General features: G+C 59.6%; 1 protein-coding gene across 1 annotated transcript in view; it reads left to right on the top strand.

Moving 5' to 3' along the window:
- Positions 1-17316, top strand: part of KCNH2 (potassium voltage-gated channel subfamily H member 2) — a 176625-nt gene that overhangs the window by 141500 nt on the left and 17809 nt on the right. The gene's annotated exons all lie outside the window — the stretch shown is intronic.

Genomic DNA, 17316 nt, shown 5'->3' with positions numbered 1-17316 from the left:
CTGCCTCTGCCTGGATAACGATGTGCCCTGCGGAGCTGGGCAGAGCCGGGATGAGAAGGTACAGACCGTTCCCAGACTGGAGGGGCTGGCGTGTGGTCCCTCTGCTGCCAGGCAGCAATGAATAAGCTGGGTCTGGGAGCAGAGCCAGACCTGGGCAGCCTGTCCCCTCTGGGGGCTCCGATCCTGCCCCGGGACGGGGTCTGGCTGATAGGGGAGCGGGGAGTGGGGCCTGTCCCCTCTGGGGGCTCCGATCCTGCCCCGGGACGGGGTCTGGCTGGTAGGGGAGCGGGGAGCGGGGCCTGTCCCCTCTGGGGGCTCCGATCCCGCCCCGGGACGGGGTCTGGCTGGTAGGGCAGTGGGGCACGGGGCCTGTCCCCTCTGGGGGCTCCGATCCCGCCCCGGGACAGGGTCTGGCTGGTAGGGGGGTGGGGAATGGGGCACGGGGCCTGTCCCCTCTGGGGGCTCCGATCCCGCCCTGAGACGGGGTCTGGCTAGTCGGGGGATGGGGGGGGAATGGGGCACGGGGCCTGTCCCCGCTAGGGGGTGCTGGTTCCCATCCGGCCCCAGGGCAGGGACTGGCTGGCTCAAGGGGGTGGGGAATGGGGCCCGGGGCCTGTCCCCACTGGGGCGGGGGGGCGTAGAATCAGCTGCACCGTGGCTCCCAGCTGCTCTCCCCGCTGTGGGGGTTTGCCCTGGGGAGGGACGGGCTCTGCTCAGCGCAGCCTTGGGGCCTGGGCTAGGGGCTTGGGCCTGTGGGGCGGTGGGCGCATGGGTGAGAGCGCCCCCTGCTGCTCAGAGGCAGGAGAGCCAGGCACTGACTTGGGGGGCTGGAGGGAGGGAGAGGTCTCTGTGTCTGCTGAGTGTGGAGCTGGAACGTACCCCAAGGGTCCCGGATGCCGGGGTTCCACCTCTAATGATGCTGCTGCCATGGAGGTTTACATGGGGCCACATCAGGCGTCTCGCTGGGCTTCCGGCTGCATGTGGCTGGACTCATGTCGTCAGGGCAGGGAGAGCCCTGCGGGATTGGGGGGGCCACCTCTGTGCAGGGGGAGAGGACCCCGCTGTAGGGCTCTGTGCCAGGGGAGGGGACCCCCCCTGTAGGGCTCTGTGCCAGGGGTGGGGACCCCCCCTGTAGGGCTCTTTGCTGGGGGTGGGGACCCCCCGTAGGGCTCTGCACTGGGGGAGGAGACCCCGCTGTAGGGCTCTGCGCCGGGGGAGGGGACCCACCCATAGGGCTCTGCGCCGGGGGAGAGGACCCCGCTGTAGGGCTCTGCGCCGGGGGAGGGGACCCACCCATAGGGCTCTGTGCCGGGGTGGGGACCCTGCTGTAGGGCTCTGTGCCGGGGGAGGGGACCCACCCATAGGGCTCTGCGCCGGGGGAAGGGACCCCGCTGTAGGGCTCTGCACTGGGGGAGGGGACCCCGCTGTAGGGCTCTGCACTGGGGGAGGGGACCCCTCTGTAGGGCTCTGTGCCGGGGGAGGGGACCCCCCCGTAGGGCTCTGCACTGGGGGAGGGGACCCCGCTGTAGGGCTCTGTGCCGGGGGAGGGGACCCACCCATAGGGCTCTGCGCCGGGGGAAGGGACCAGCTGCGCTCCCTGTCCCGAGGTCCCCAGCGGGGGGGGCAGGGAGTGGATGGTGTTTACAGACATGGCTGCATTTGCTCCTTGTTTCGGGTCATTACATAAACCTGCGCCCACACTCCCCACCTGCCCGCGGCTTGGCACGCGTCAGCCGGCTTTCAGCAGGGCTGTGACTCCCTGCTGGGGGAGAGGGAGCTGTGGGGAGCCCCCAACCTGCCCCAGGACCCAGAGCTGCCTGGCTTGGCTCAGACGTGCCCAACGGGGCAGGACCATAGCCTGCACCGCAGGGGGTGGGGGGCCACGAGAGATGGGCTGCATAGGTGGGGTCAGGAGTAAGGGGCACCAGCAGAGCTGGGGAGGCAGAACCCCTGTCTGGGCTGGCAGGGGCTGCAGGTCAGGAGTGAGGGGCATCGGCAGAGCTGAGCTGGCAGGGGCTGCGGGTCGGGAGTGAGGGGCACCGGCAGAGCTGCAGGGGCAGAGGGCTGGGCTGGCAGGGGCTGTGGGTCAGGAGTGGCTGGAGGTGGAATTGGCTATGTGGGCTGCTCAGTGAGACCAGCCATTGGGGCTGGGCTGGGGGCCACTCTCAGCAAAGGGCCACAGGGATGAGCCGAGTGCTGGGAAACCTGCCTCTCGTGAGGGGCTGCCGGAGCTCGCTGGGTTAGTGTCTCCAGGGGAGGGGTCGCGGTGCCGTGAGCGCGGGCTGGGCAGGGGAGGGGTCGGCGGTGCCGTGAGCGCGGGCTGGGCAGGGGAGGGGTCGCGGTGCCGTGAGCGCGGGCTGGGCAGGGGAGGGGTCGGCGGTGCCGTGAGCGCGGGCTGGGCAGGGGAGGGGTCGGCGGTGCCGTGAGCGCGGGCTGGGCAGGGGAGGGGTCGGCGGTGCCGTGAGCGCGGGCTGGGCAGGGAGGGGCGGGCGGTGCCGTGCGCGCGGGCTGGGCAGGGGAGGGGTCGGCGGTGCCGTGAGCGCGGGCAGGGGAGGGGTCGGCGGTGCCGTGAGCGCGGGCTGGGCAGGGGAGGGGTTGGCGGTGCCGTGAGCGCGGGCTGGGCAGGGGAGGGGTCGGCGGTGCCGTGAGCGCGGGCTGGGCAGGGGAGGGGCCGGCGGTGCCGTGAGCGCGGGCTGGGCAGGGGAGGGGTCGGCGGTGCCGTGAGCGCGGGCAGGGGAGGGGTCGGCGGTGCCGTGAGCGCGGGCTGGGCAGGGGAGGGGTTGGCGGTGCCGTGAGCGCGGGCAGGGGAGGGGTCGGCGGTGCCGTGAGCGCGGGCTGGGCAGGGGAGGGGGCTCTGCGGCAGACGGCCCTTGGCTCCGGCAGGCAAGGCCCGGACGAGAGCCGCTGACTGGAGCTGAACCGGACCCGTCCCGGCTGGGAATAAGGAGCCGATTTTCCCCAGGGAGGGTCGCCCCCGTTGGAAGGACTGAGGGGTGTGGGGCGTGTCTCTGTCCCGCAGGGTCAGTGACTCCGGGCCGGGCGGGTGTGACCGAGTAGGGAGGATTGACCGGGAATGTTGGGTGGGGTGTTACCGGGACTGTCTGCATCAATACTGATGGGGGTGGGATACCAGGGGGTGACTTCAGCCTGTCACCTGAGCCGGGTGGGGGGAGGGACATGACACTTCGGCCTGGGGAGCTGGGCCAAGGCTGGGGGAGGAGCCGGGGGGGCTGGGGGAGGCTGCTGGAGGGAGGCTCAGTTTGGAGCTGGCTGGGGGTGGGGTGGGGGTGAAGGCCCAGAACCGGGCTCTGGGCTCCCCCCCCGAGGGACCTGGCTGAGGGGTCCTGGCTGTACCTACAAGCCCTGCTTGGGACTGTCCTGTCGGCTAATAAACCTCCTGCTTTACTGGCTGGCTGAGAGTCCCGGGAATCGCAGGACGTGGGGGGCAGGGCCCCGACTCCCCCTCACCCCTGACAGCCCTGCCCTAGCTCAGCTGGCCGGGCCGCATGCAGGAGTCCTGGGGGAGACCCAGTGGGGTGGGCAGAACGGTGCCTCGGCCTGAAGTCTGTGTGCTGAGCTGGGGGGCAGCCCCGGCTCTCCTCACACCTCCCCCTCGGCTCCCTGGAGGCCTCTCGCCCTGGGCCTGGGCCCTGTTTGCGGCTGGGACAAAGTGGGGCTGGTCTCAGTGCTCCTCTGAATCCTGGGGGGGCTCAGTTCCTGGCCACCCCTCTGTCGCTGGCAGCTAATGGCCGGGCCCTTCCCCCCCGCAAGGGGATGCTAAACCTCTGTGTCCCCGGCTGGCTGAGAGTCACGTCTGACTGCGACGTGGGGGGGCAGGACCCTGTGGCCCCCCAGGACCCCGCCTGGGCGGACTCGCTCTGGGAAGCGCACGGAGGGGCAGAGGATGCTGAATGCTCCAAGGAGAGACCCAGGAGGTGAAGCCGTGGGAGCGTCTTGCCCTGCAGACAGGCTGCTCCGAGGGAGAGGAGGCTCCCAGAGTCCTGCCTGGCTCGGTGGGGAGCAGCTCCAGAGCAGCGCCCGGGGACCCCGGGACAGCGTCTCAGACCCTGTATCCAGTATTCAGTGAGCGCCTGCAGCAACTGACCCTTCACCTGTGCATTAGGGTGTGGCCAGGGGAGGGGTGTCCGGGCCGGGCCCCTCCCCATGGCTCTGGGGACCCTATTTATAGCCCCGGTGCCTCAGCTGCCAGCCAGCTAATCCCCGTGCCGCGAGCGGGGGAGGGACCTGAGCCGGGGGACGGATGGGAGCAGCTGCTGGGGCGTCCCAGAGCCAGTGGGCAGCACACGCACCTTGCCCTGGCAGCTGGCACGGCTCTGCTGGCCCCGGACGGCACGTTGGCAAGACATGCGGCCGCGCCACCCGCCGTGCACCGCCCCCCATCCCAGGGGCACACGGCGCAGCGCCGGGCCATGAGCCGCCTCGGGTCGAGCACTGGCTGCTGCTGGGAGCAGGGGCCTCCGGGCCAAACGCCGACGGGTAAGACGGGTCCTGGCCAGCCAGGGACACTGGTCACCGCCCCACGGCACGTCCCGCCCACCCCCCAGCCCTGACGGACCCAGCCTGCCCCCCTCACCCCCCCTGCCAGGGGGGCTGGTCACCGCCCCACGGCACGTCCCGCCCACCCCCGCAGCCCTGACGGACCCAGCCTGCCCCCCTCACCCACACTGCCAGGGGGGCTGGTCACCGCCCCACGGCACGTCCCGCCCACCCCCGCAGCCCTGACGGACCCAGCCTGCCCCCCTCACCCACACTGCCAGGGGGGCTGGTCACCGCCCCACGGCACGTCCCGCCCACCCCCGCAGCCCTGACGGACCCAGCCTGCCCCCCTCACCCACACTGCCAGGGGGGCTGGTCACCGCCCCACGGCATGTCCCGCCCACCCCCGCAGGCCTGACGGACCCAGCCTGCCCCCCTCACCCACACTGCCAGGGGGGCTGGTCACCGCCCCACGGCACGTCCCGCCCACCCCCACAGCCCTGACGGACCCAGCCTGCCCCCCTCACCCACACTGCCAGGGGGGCTGGTCACCGCCCCACGGCACGTCTCGCCCACCCCCGCAGCCCTGATGGACCCAGCCTGCCCCCCTCACCCACACTGCCAGGGGGGCTGGTCACCGCCCCACGGCACATCCCGCCCACCCCCGCAGCCCTGACGGACCCAGCCTGCCCCCCTCACCCACACTGCCAGGGGGGCTGGTCACCGCCCCACGGCACGTCCCGCCCACCCCCGCAGGCCTGACGGACCCAGCCTGCCCCCCTCACCCACACTGCCAGGGCGGGCTGGTCACCCCAACGGCAGCACGGGGTGGTGCTGTCACAGCGGCGCGGGGCACATACCGGGGGGGGGCAGTGTCATGGCAGGTCGGGGCACGTACTTGGGGTCGGGGGTGGTGTCACGACAGCGCTGGGTGCGTACCAGGGGGGTGGGGGGTGGTATCAAGGCGGCGCTGGGTGCGTACCTGGGGGGCGGTGTCACAGCGGTGCTGGGTGCGTACCTGGGGGGCGGTGTCACGGCGGTGCTGTGTGAGAGGGGGTGGGGGTCTGCTGCTGTCTGAGCTTACAGGACAGCATGGTGACATGCTCTCAGCCCCCCCAAACCCCACTCTCTCTCCCCCCACATACACACGTCACACTCCCTGTCACACTTCCCCCCCCATTTGAAAAGCACATTGCAGCCACTTGCATGCTGGGATAGCTGCCCACAATGCACCGCTCCCAATGCCGCTGCAAGTGCCACAAATGTGGCCACGCCAGTGCGCTGGCAGCTGTCAGTGTGGACAGCCTGCAACACTTCTGCTCTGCGCCCTCCGAGGGCGGGTTTAACTCCCAGTGCTCGACGCCTGCAAGTGTAGCCAGGCCCTTGTAAAGTGTGCGGACGATACCAAGCTGGGAGGGGCTGCAAGTGCTTTGCAGGATAAGGATTAAAACTGAAAGTGATCTGGACAAACTGGAGAAATGGTCTGGGGCTAAGTAGGATGAAATTCAATAAGAACAAATGCAAAGTGCTCCCCTTAGGCAGGAACAATCGGTTGCACACACACAATGGGCAGTGACTGCCTAGGAAGGAGTCCTGCGGAAAGGGATCGGGGGGTCTGAATGGATCACCAGCTAAATATGAGTCAATAGTGTAACACTTGCAAAAAAAGCAAACATCCTTCTGGGCTGTATTAGCAGGAGTGTTGGAAGCAAGACACGAGAAGTGATTCTTCTGCTCTGCTCTGCGCTGGTCATAGAATCATAGAATCTCAGGGTTGGAAGGGACCTCAGGAGGTATCTAGTCCAACCCCCTGCTCAAAGCAGGACCAACCCCAACTAAATCATCCCAGCCAGGGCTTTGTCAAGCCTGACCTTAAAAACCTCTAAGGAAGGAGATTCCACCACCTCCCTAGGGAACCCATTCCAGTGCTTCACCACCCTCCTAGTGAAATAGTTTTTCCTAATATCCAACCTAAACCTCCCCCACTGCAACTTGAGACCATTACTCCTTGTTCTGTCATCTGGTACCATTGAGAACAGTTCTTTTGGGCCAAAAGAAATATGATGAGGTTCAACAAGGACAAGTACAGAGTCCTGCACTTAGGACGGAAGAATCCCATGCACTGCTACAGACTAGGGACCGAATGGCTGGGCAGCAGTTCTGCAGAAAAGGACCTAGGGGTTACGGTGGACGAAAAGCTGAATATGAGTCAACAGTGTGCCCTTGTTGCCAAGAAGGCTAATGGCATTTTGGGCTGTATAAGTAGGGGCATTGCCAGCAGATCGAGGGATGTGATCATTCCCCTCTATTCAGCACTGGTGAGGCCTCATTTGGAGTACTGTGTCCAGTTTTGGGCCCCACACTACAAGAAGGATGTGGATAAATTGGAGAGAGTCCAGCGGAGGGCAACAAAAATGATTAGGGGGCTGGAGCACATGATTTATGAGGAGAGGCTGAGGGAACTGGGATTGTTTAGTCTGCAGAAGAGAAGAATGAGGGGGGATTTGATAGCTGCTTTCAACTACCTGAAGGGGGGTTCCAAAGAGGATGGATCTAGACTGTTCTCAGTGGTAGAAGATGACAGAACAAGGAGCAATGGTCTCAAGTTGCAGAGGGGGAGGTTTAGGTTGGACATTAGGAAAAACTTTTTCACTAGGAGGGTGGTGAAGCATTGGAATGGGTTACCTAGGGAGGTGGTGGAATCTCCTTCCTTAGAGGTCTTTAAGGTCAGGCTTGACAAAGCCCTGGCTGGGATGATTTAGTTGGGGATTGGTCCTGCTTTGAGAAGGGGGTTGGACTAGATCCCTCCTGAGGTCCCTTCCAACCCTGAGATTCTATGATTCTAGATCCATCCTCTTGGGAACCCCCTTTCAGGTAGTTGAAAGCAGCTTCAAATCCCCCCTCATTCTTCTCTTCTGCAGACTAAACAATCCCAGTTCCCTCAGCCTCTCCTCATAAGTCATGTGCTCCAGCCCCCTAATCATTTTTGTTGCCCTCCGCTGGACTCTCTCCAATTTTTCCACATCCTTCTTGTAGTGTGAGGCCCAAAACTGGACACAGTTCTCCAGATGAGGCCTCACCAGTGCTGAATAGAGGGGAATGATCACGTCCCTCGATCTGCTGGCAATGCCCCTACTTATACAGCCCAAAATGCCATTAGCCTTCTTGGCAACAAGGGCACACTGTTGACTCATATTCAGCTTTTCGTCCACCGTAACCCCTAGGTCCTTTTCTGCAGAACTGCTGCCCAGCCATTCGGTCCCTAGTCTGTAGCAGTGCATGGGATTCTTCCGTCCTAAGTGCAGGACTCTGCACTTGTCCTTGTTGAACCTCATCAGATTTCTTTTGGCCCAATCCTCTAATTTGTCTAGGTCCCTCTGTATCCTATCCCTACCCTCCAGCGTATCTACCACTCCTCCCAGTTTAGTGTCATCTGCAAACTTGCTAAGGGTGCAGTCCACACCATCCTCCAGATCGTTAATGAAAATATTGAATAAAACCGGCCCCAGCACCGACCCTTGGGGCACTCCACTTGATACCGGCTGCCAACTAGACATGGAGCCGTTGATCACTACCCGTTGAGCCCGACCATCTAGCCAGTTTTCTATCCACCTTACCGTCCATTCATCCAGCCCAGACTTCTTTAACTTGCCGGCAAGAATACTGTGGGAGACTGTATCAAAAGCTTTGCTAAAGTCAAGGAATAACACATCCACTGCTTTCCCCTCATCCACAGAGCCGGTTATCTCCTCATAGAAGGCAATTAGGTTAGTCAGGCATGACTCGCCCTTGGTGAATCCATGCTGACTGTTCCTGATCACTTTCCCCTCCTACAAGTGCTTCAGAATTGATTCCTTGAGGACCTGCTCCATGATTTTTCCAGGGACTGAGGTGAGACTGACTGGCCTGTAGTTCCCCGGATCCTCCTCCTTCCCTTTTTTAAAGATGGGCACTACAGTAGCCTTTTTCCAGTCATCCAGGACCTCCCCCGTTCGCCATGAGTTTTCAAAGATAATGGCCAATGGCTCTGCAATCACATCCGCCAACTCCTTTAGCATCCTCAGATGCAGCGCATCCGGCCCCATGGACTTGTGCTCGTCCAGCTTTTCTAAATAGTCCTGAACCACTTCTTTCTCCACAGAGGGCTGGTCACCTCCTCCCCATACCGTGCTGCAGAGTGCAGCTGTCTGGGAGCTGCCCTTGTTCGTGAAGACAGAGGCAAAAAAAGCATTGAGTACATTAGCTTTTTCCACATCCTCTGTCACGAGGTTCCCTCCCTCATTCAGTAAGGGGCCCACACTTTCCTTGACTTTCTTCTTGTTGCTAACACACCTGAAGAAACCCTTCTTGTTACTCTTAACATCTCTTGCTAGCTGCAACTCCAAGTGTGATTTGGCCTTCCTGATTTCACTCCTGCATGCCTGAGCAATACTTTTATACTCCTCCCTGGTCATTTGTCCAGTCTTCCACTTCTTGTAAGCTTCTTTTTTGCATTTAAGATCAGCAAGGATTTCACTGTTAAGCCAAGCTGGTCGCCTGCCATATTTACTATTCTGATACGGCCTCAATGGGAGTATTGTGTCCAGTTCTGGGTTCCACATTTCAGGAAAGATGTGGAAAGTCCAAAGAGCCACAAAACTGATGAAAGCAGCGAAGAGTCCTGTGGCACCTTACAGACTAACAGACGTATTGGAGCATGAGCTTTCCTGGGTGAAAACTGATGAAAAGTCTAGAAAACATGACCTGTGAGGGAAGATTGAAAAACTGGGTGTTTAGTCCCGAGCAGAGAAGCCTGAGAGGGGACATGAGAACAGTTTTCAAGTACATAAAAGGTTTTTACAAGGAGGAGGGAGGTAAATTGTTCTCCTGAACCTCTGAGGACAGGACAAGAAGCAATGGGCTTAAACTGCAGCAAGGGAGGTTTAGGTTGGACATTAGGAAAAACTCCCTACCTGTCGGGGTGGTTAGGCACTGGAATAAATTGCCCAGGGAGGTTGTGGAGTCTCCGTCACTGGAGGTTTTTAAGAGCAGGTTGGACAAGCCCCTGTCGGGGACAGTCTGGATAATCCTTAGCCCTGGCGTGAGTGCAGGGGACTGGCCTAGGTGACCTCTCAAGGTCCCTTCCAGTCTTACAGTTCTATGATGTTCCAATGCTGTGGAGACGAAGGCCCAGAGAGTAGGTGACACCCACACCAAGGCGTGTCAGCCTGCCCTGAGAGCAAAGAGTCCCCTCCCCCCACTGGCTGACCCTGCAGCACACAGGGGAAACCGAGGCACAGAAGGCCTCCTAAAAATGTTGCCCACTCTTTCCATGTTGTCACACTGGACACAGCAGAGAGCCGGCCCGTGGGAACTCGGGAAGTGCGGTCCCTGCCTGGCCTGGTGGAGTCGTGGGGAGCTGGCTGGCATGGCCGCCCTAGCCGCGGTGGGGTCTGGGAAGGAGACATGGGTTCTCCCTGGCACCGTCGTGGCTGGCTCCATCGGCTGCTGGGGTCCCAGGTCTCTCGCCACCCGTGTTCCTCTGCTCACAGCCCTGCCAGGGAGCGCCCTGGGCCCTCTCCAGGGACAGCGCCCAGCACGTGGGGCACTGCTGGGAACAGCCCCCCCGTCGGAAGCGGGGCGAGGCCTGCGCAGGCCCTCGCTGGAGCCAGGCCGGGAAAGGGGCCCAGCACGTGGGGCACTGCCGCCCCCGCCCCAAGGGGCAGTGTGTGATCCTGGCAGGCCCTCCACCGGGCACCCAGGCGGCCGGAGCCACCAGGGACAAGTTACCCCCGGCCCCAGGAAAACGAGATGAAGGAATCCGGCCCCACGGCGCACACGTCTACCTGTGGGCGGGGAGCAGCAGCTGAGGGGCGCCAGCGGGCACCACCCTTATACAGCCGGGGCAGGGGCGCGAGAGCCGCATCTCCGAGTAGTGCCAGGCAAAACCCTCCGGCGTCTGAGCTGGGCACATACACCTGGGGGGGACCACGTCAGCGCCTGCTGCAAGACGACTGGCAGCCGCGCCCGGGTACGCGCCCAGCACCGCTGTGACGCCACCCCCTGGCCCCGGGTACGCGCCCAGCGCCGCCGTGACGCCACCCCCTGACCCCGGGTACGCGCCCAGCACCGCTGTGACGCCACCCCCTGACCCCGGGTACGCGCCCAGCACCGCTGTGACGCCACCCCCTGACCCCGGGTACGCGCCCAGCGCCGCCGTGACGCCACCCCCTGACCCCGGGGAAGCACCCAGTGCTGCCATGACACCGCCCCCCGGGTACGCACCCAGTACCGCCGTGACACCGCCCCCCGGGTACGAGCCCTGACCCGCCATGACACTGCCCCCCGGTGTCATTGAGATGGGGTTGTGACGGAGCGATTCTGGCGGGACCCAACTGAGAGTGCCAAATCAGGACCAATTGCTCAAACAGGGCAGTCACAACCCTAGGCTGGGGTTTTTCCACCTCTAAGGCAAACCAAACCAGCCAGACAAAAAGGACTTTGGTCTCACCCCACTGGCTAACCACAAGTCACACAAGCAATTTCCTTAGACACTCCAGTCTCCCAGCATCACCACCAGTGCACTCGTCCTGGGGATGACTGGTTATGAAAACCAACACCCCAATAAAAGAAAAAGGTTCCCTCGATCCCAAAGGACCAAGCCCCAGACCCAGGTCAATATACACATCAGATCTTACCCACAAATCACGCTGTTGCCAATCCTTTAGAATCTAAAATCTAAAGGTTTATTTACAAAGGGAAAAAGGTAGAGATGAGAGGTAGAATTGGTTAAATGGAATCAATTACATACAGTAATGGCAAAGTTCTTAGTTCAGGCTTGCAGCAGTGCTGGAGTAAACTGCAGGTTCAGATTAAGTCTCTGGAACATCCCCCGCTGGGATGGGTCAACAGTCCTTCGTGCAGAGCTTCAGTTTGTAGCTAAGTCCTTCCAGAGGTCAGAAGCAGGATTGAAGACCAGATGGAGATGAGGCATTAGCCTTATATAGACTTTTCCAGGTGTAAGAATCCCTTTGTCTTCACTGTGGAAAATTACAGCAAAATGGAGCCTGGAGTCACATGGGCCAGTCCCTGCATACTTTGCTGAGTCACAAGGCGTGTCTGCCTTCCCTCCATGGGTCAATTGTGTAGCCGATGGCCCTTTAATGGGCCATCAAGCCAGCTATGCCGGGCTAACATCAACTTTGTCTGGGACACTTCCCAGAGGCAGAGCATAATACAGAATACAGACATTACAGAGCCAATACTTATAACTTCAACTACAAAATGATACGCAGACATACAGACAGCATAATCATAACCAGCAACCCAGAACCTGGTCTAAGACACCTTAGATGACCCCCTTTACCCAAGGTTTGGTGCCACTACAGGACCTTGGTTGCAACCCATGTTCTATATGGTCCCCATTTATATCAATAACGTCACAGGGGTGACCAGACCGGCACACAGTATTCACGGTGTGAGCATACCATGGATGTATATAGTAAAAGTGGAGGATCTTGGTTTGCCAGACTGATCAGCTAAGCCAATGCTGGCAACCTATATGAAAAGGCTGGAAAACACCAATCCTCCGGACTGCATCGACATGCAGAAAGCCTTATAAGCCAGTCACTGTCAAAGCCAATTGTAGAACTTAATGAGGCTGTTAAGAATGGTGGAGGCACAGCTCAGTTTATGTGAACCAACATGGCTGTGGCATCCTACTTCCTATTTAAGCAAGAGATACCGCACACTACAAACTGGAGGCCAATGTTAAGGGCATTGTCACTTGTTCATCCTGAAGTTGAACACTGGTTCCGAACAAGACCAGCAAACACTCACTATCTTTCTGCAAGAATCTCTGCTGACTGGCTAGAAACATGCGGTGCAACAGTGAAAGACTCAGCAATTGAAATGTGAAAACCTCTCTCACCGTATTCGATATGCATACATGGCTGATGAATGCACCCCTGCAAATGGACATCAAGTATTAAGTCATGGTGAATGTTATCTTGATGTCAGTGGTAGGCCAGTAGATGCGTTTCTAGATGTTCAGGTTATAGAAGACACATCAGCTGCATCTGTGACATCTTACAAGAGTTAAATGCTTGTCACTTGGACCCCAAACAGATGGCTGCTTGTGCATCTGATGGAGCTGCAAACTTCTCTGGAAGACATGGTGGAGTACAAGCTTTGCTCAGAGAAACGTGTAACCCTAATCTCTCCTATGCACACTGCAGAGGCCATCTAGTACAAGATGCAGAATCTTCAAAAGACATTAAAAAGCCATAAATTTAATGGCTTTTTAATACTCTTTTTTTCAGCAAGAGTCCAAAAGGACTCAGCATCTTGGAAATAAATAGAAGATACGCTGGGATTGAAGTTCAGATTAGTCCAACCTGGGAAAACCCACTGGCTTTCTCATGAGCGCTTCTTGGCTTAAAATAACTGCAGCCGCCATTACTGGCTTTGGACGGTATCCCCCAAGATAGGCTGGATCTAAGTAGTGAGGCTGGTGAACTATTTTTATTACTACGTTCAGAGAAGATTATCACCATTCTCTGTCTTGTAAATCTACTGTTGAAAGCACTTGGGTCACTGTGACATATAGATCATTGGTGCAACCACTGTTATATATTTGGAGCAAATATTGTACAAAGGTTGTCGTGTGAGGTGTCTGTGGAAAGGCTCTGGTTTGCTGGGTATGATTGTGCTGTCTATATGTGTGTATCATTTCTGTAGTTGAAGTTATGAATATTGGCTCTGAACTGGTATCTCTGTGTTTTGATTCTAAGTAGCCTCAATGAAGCATTTGGGCAGCTTCTTTAGAAGGGAATTTGCAAGTTAAGTGCCCAGTCAAGAAATACTTAACTGACAATAGGCCTTGGGAGACTCCAATCCACATGAGAAGTCTGCCTGGGAACGTTCAAGGGAGCATGTGAGCAATGGCTGCCGCCTGCAAACAGATCTGATCCCAAAGGACCAAGCCCCAGACCCAGGTCAATATACACATCAGATCTTACCCACAAATCACGCTGTTGCCAATCCTCTAGAATCTAAAATCTAAAGGTTTATTCATAAAAGGAAAAAGGTAGAGATGAGAGCTAGAATTGGTTAAATGGAATCAATTACATACAGTGATGGCAAAGTCCTTGGTTCAGGCTTGTAGCAGTGATGGAATAAAATGCAGGTTCAAATCAAGTCTCTGGAACATCCCCCGCTGGGATGGGTCATTCAGTCCTTTGTTCAGAGCTTCAGTTTGTAGCAAGGTCCCTCCAGAGGTAAGGAGCAGGATTGAAGACAAGATGGAGGAGATCCAGCAGCTTTTTATAGTCTCTTGCCATGTGGTCTCTGCTTTCTTTGTTCCAAAGACAAGCTGCCCAGCACATGGCCTGGAAAAACCTCAGAGATCTGTCCATAGCCAGGTCCCTGCCTTGCTGAGTTACAAGGTGTATCTGCTTCTCTCCATGGATCAGTTGTGTAGCTGATGGTCCTTAATGGGCCATCAAGCAGGCTAGGCCGAGCTGACACCAACTTGTCTGGGGTGTCACCCAGAAGCACAGCACAGATTTGAAATTCAGAGTGTGATGGGCTGGATCCCAGAACCCCCCTTGGGGCTGCCAACTGATGTGCCCAGACTGCTGCCCCTGCTTTCCTGCCCCCATCAGCTCAATGCCCTGCCTGGTTTGAGCCAGACCCACTAGCCTGCTGCAAACCCAGACCCGGGTCTGAACCACGTCCCCTAACAGCTGCAGGCTTCACTGAAAGCAGCTCACAGGAGTGTTCCTGTCGCTAACACTGAGGCTTTGGCTACACTTGCACTTCAAAGCGCCAGCGCTGGGAGAGAGCTCTCCCAGCGCTGTCCGTACTCCACCTCCCTGTGGGGAATAACGTACAGCGCTGGGAGCCGCGCTCCCAGCGCTGGGGCTTTGACCACACTGGCGCTTTGCAGCGCCACAATTTGCAGCGCTGGAGAGGGTGTGTTTTCACACCCTGCTGCAGCGCTGCAAATTTGCAAGTGTAGCCAAGGCCTGAGATGCCCAACTCCCAAATCAATCCGGTTTACCCTGTTTAAAGCTTATACCAGGTAAACTCATCAATTGTTCACCCTCTATAACACCCACGAAAGCTCATGCTCCAGTACCTCTGTTAGTCTATAAGGTGCCCCAGGACTCTCTGCTGCTTTTACAGATCCAGACTAACACGTGTCCCCCTCTGATACTGATAGAGAGAGATGCACAGCTGTTCCCCCCCCGCATGTATTAATACATACGCTGGGTTAATTAATAAGTAAAAAGTGATTGCATTAAATACCGAAAGTAGGATTTAAGTGGTTCCAAGTAGTAACAGACAGAACAAACTGAATTACCAAGCAAAATAAAATAGAACAGGCAAGTTTGTCTCTAAGAAAACTGAATACAGATAACACCTCACCAGTTCCAGTGAGCTTCCTTTACAGACCAGTCTCCTGCTAGTCTGGGTCCAGCAATCGCTCCCACCCCCTGCAGTCACTGTCCTTTGTTCCAGTCTCTTTCGGGTATCCTGGGGGGTGGAGAGGCTCTCTCTTGAGCCAGCTGAAGAGAAAATGGAGGGGTCTCCCAGGGGTTTAAATAGACTTTCTCTTGTGGGCTGAGATCCCCTCCTCTCTCCTATGCAAAGTCCAGCTCCAAGATGGAGTTTTGGAGTCACATGGGCGAGTCACATGTCCATGCATGACTCAGTTTGCAGATAGAGCTCAGATGTGGATTGGCGTCTTCAAATTCACTGTTGGCTTAAATGGTTTTTGACTGGGCACTTAATGTGCACTTTTCTCAAGAAGCTGCCCAAAAGCTTTACTGAGGCTACTTAAAATCAAGCCAGTACCCAGCCAATGTTCGTATCTTGCAATACGCCAGTGACAGGTGCCTACAGCCAGGAGGAAGAGATTGGGGAGAGCATAACCTTCGCAGAGAGATGGCAGATGGCACACGTAGCACAGAACATATTCCAGTTCTGTCACCTAGACATTCATAAGCATATTCCATAAAGCCTTACGGGGGCACCGTCACAGCCAGGAGAGCGCCAATACTTATAACTTTACATACAGAAACGACACCCACACCCAGACAGCGTAACCAGAACCAGCCACCCGGAGCCTGCTCCTAGACACCTCATGTGACCCCCTTTACACAAGATTTGGTGCCACTCAGGGCCGCCCAGAGGCTTCAGGGGGCCCGGGGCAAAGCAATTCCCATAAAAAAGTTGCAATGCTCTAGAATCCTGTATTCTCGTGGGGGCCCTGCAGGGCCTGGGGCAAATTGCCCCCCCCCCCCCGGGCAGCCCTGCTGCCATTACACGACCTTGGTTGCAACAATGATCTATGTGGTCCCAGTTTATATCAATGACCTCACAGCTCAGCAGCGCAGCTGCTTCCAACTTAACGCTCCTGGCGCACCGGCAGCCCCCCGTGCTCCTGTGCAGGGGCCCAGTGCGTGTGCCCATCACCCCCACACACAGCTGATGTGCTGCCCGGGTGCTCGAGAGGTGCAGGGCTGTCTGTCTGGGGGGGTTCTCCGCACCGGCCCTGCTCCCACCCTGCACTGGGGGCAGCGCTTAGATGGGGGGGGGGGCAGCAAAGAACAGGCCAGAGAGACAGACACCAGGCTTGGGGGCACCATCCCCTCTCAGTCAGTGCGGCGGTCGGAGGTACTGGGCCAAAGGGAGGAGGGGCGCAGCAGGGGGCGCCGTCCTGGAGAGAATGGAGGGGGTCAGCTCAACGGGGGCATCATTCTTGGGGAGTGGACGGGGGCTCAGCAGGGGGCGCTGTGTTCGGGGAGTGGACAGGAGGTGCCGTGCTCGGGGAGCAGGGTGGGGCGCTCAGTAGGGGCAGGGGTGGCTCTAGGAATCCCGCCGCCCCAAGCAGGGCAGCACGCCGCAGGGGGCACTCTGCCGGTCGCCGGTCCGGCGGCTCCGGTGCACCTCCTGCAGACGTGCCTGCGGATGCTCCACCGAAGCTGCGGGACCAGCGGACCCTCCGCAGGCACGTCTGCAGGAGGTCCACCGGAGCCGCCTGCCGCCCTCCACGGGACGCTGCCCCAAGCACGCGCTTGGCGCGCTGGGGTCTGGAGCCGGCCCTGAGTAGGGGGCACCGTGCTCAGGGAATGGGGGGGCTCTGGGGGGTGTCATGCTCAGGGAGTGGACGGGGGCCGAGCGGGCGGCGTGGTACTCAGGGAGCGGGCGGGGGCTCGGGCAGGCGGGAGCATTGCATGCTGGGAGCCGGGCTCTGGGAGTGGGCGGGGGCTCGGGCAGGCGGGAGCATTGCATGCTGGGAGCCGGGCTCAGGGAGTGGACGGGGGCCGAGCGGGCGGCGTGGTACTCAGGGAGCGGGCGGGGGCTCGGGCAGGCGGGAGCATTGCATGCTGGGAGCTGGGCTCTGGGAGTGGACGGGGGCTGAGCGGGAGGCATGGTACTCAGGGAGCGGGCGGGGGCTCGGGCAGGCGGGAGCATTGCATGCTGGGGGCCGGGCTCTGGGAGTGGGCGGGGGCTCGGGCAGGCGGGAGCATTGCATGCTGGGAGCCGGGCTCTGGGAGTGGGCGGGGGCCGAGCGGGCGGCGTGGTACTCAGGGAGGGGGCGGGGGCTCGGGCAGGCGGGAGCATTGCATGCTGGGAGCCGGAGCCGGGCTCTGGGAGCGGGCGGGGGCTCGGGCAGGCGGGAGCATTGCATGCTGGGAGCCGGGCTCTGGGAGTGGGCGGGGGCCGAGCGGGCGGCGTGGTACTCAGGGAGCGGGCGGGGGCTCGGGCAGGCGGGAGCATTGCATGCTGGGGGCCGGGCTCTGGGAGTGGGCGGGGGCTCGGGCAGGCGGG

The sequence above is a fragment of the Mauremys mutica genome, chromosome 2 (genome assembly GCF_020497125.1).
Source record: "Mauremys mutica isolate MM-2020 ecotype Southern chromosome 2, ASM2049712v1, whole genome shotgun sequence".
In the NCBI taxonomy this organism is placed as follows: domain Eukaryota; kingdom Metazoa; phylum Chordata; order Testudines; family Geoemydidae; genus Mauremys; species Mauremys mutica.
The sequence above is the reverse complement of the archived record's forward strand: the minus strand, read 5'-3'. Positions and strand labels throughout refer to the sequence as shown.